This window comes from Haplochromis burtoni, unplaced genomic scaffold (assembly GCF_018398535.1).
Source record: "Haplochromis burtoni strain Fernald_Lab_line unplaced genomic scaffold, NCSU_Asbu1 Contig_155, whole genome shotgun sequence".
NCBI classification, from domain to species: domain Eukaryota; kingdom Metazoa; phylum Chordata; class Actinopteri; order Cichliformes; family Cichlidae; genus Haplochromis; species Haplochromis burtoni.
The window spans coordinates 308741-309427 of record NW_024582516.1 but is presented as its reverse complement, the minus strand read 5'-3'; the positions used below and the strand labels follow the sequence as shown (position 1 = coordinate 309427).

The 687-nt window shown below is 40.5% G+C and overlaps 1 long non-coding RNA gene across 1 annotated transcript in view; it reads right to left on the bottom strand.

Moving 5' to 3' along the window:
* LOC102302962 overlaps window positions 1-687 on the bottom strand; it is a 3419-nt gene extending 2732 nt beyond the window's left edge. Inside the window, exons 1-2 of the long non-coding RNA XR_316412.3 lie at window positions 414-687; window positions 145-222 (exon numbers count right to left, since the gene is read on the bottom strand). This is a non-coding gene — a long non-coding RNA (uncharacterized LOC102302962). The remainder of the gene's footprint in view (window positions 1-144; window positions 223-413) is intronic.

Here is a 687-nt window from a genome sequence, read left to right as displayed (position 1 = left end):
TTTGAAGAAGTAACTAGTAACTATAATTAATTACTTTTTCAAAGTAACTTGCCCAACACTGGTTACAGGCCACTCAAGAGGTTTGTGCATCTTGTGTGTGTGTGTGTGTGTGTGTGTGTGTGTGTGGATGTGTGTCCACATTACCACAAGCGTTCAACGAGTTTGTGCATCTTGCGAGGTTTAGGATCCACACATATGTACCGGTGTCTCCACTTAAGCACACTTGAGGAAAAACGGACAGAACATAAAATTGTTAACATTACAACTTCAGTTGTAAGGCTGAAGGATTGGAAATTTGAAACACTTGGGAATAAGGTCATCTTGAAAGAAAACCAAGGGCACGGAGGGGAAATGATATAAGGAACTCTAGTTCAGCATCACAGCCAGAAAAGCACAAAAGAGTTTTATCTTACACGGCTTCAATGTTACACCATTCGCTAATACCCTGCTTCCAGCAAAGCTCCACCTTTTGTCTATGTCTCAGAATAATGTTCACAGCACGGGGTTTTGTGTATGATGTACAGCAGCCCTGTTGCCCTGTACAAACATAAACATGCACACATGGGTTAAAAGGTCAGCTTATATTTGAATCAACATGTGTTGTCACACGTGCTCTGTTTGGACAAAATAGTAGTATAGGAAGTTCTTTATGACCTTTGCAATCAGCATTAGACTAGCAAAGATAAG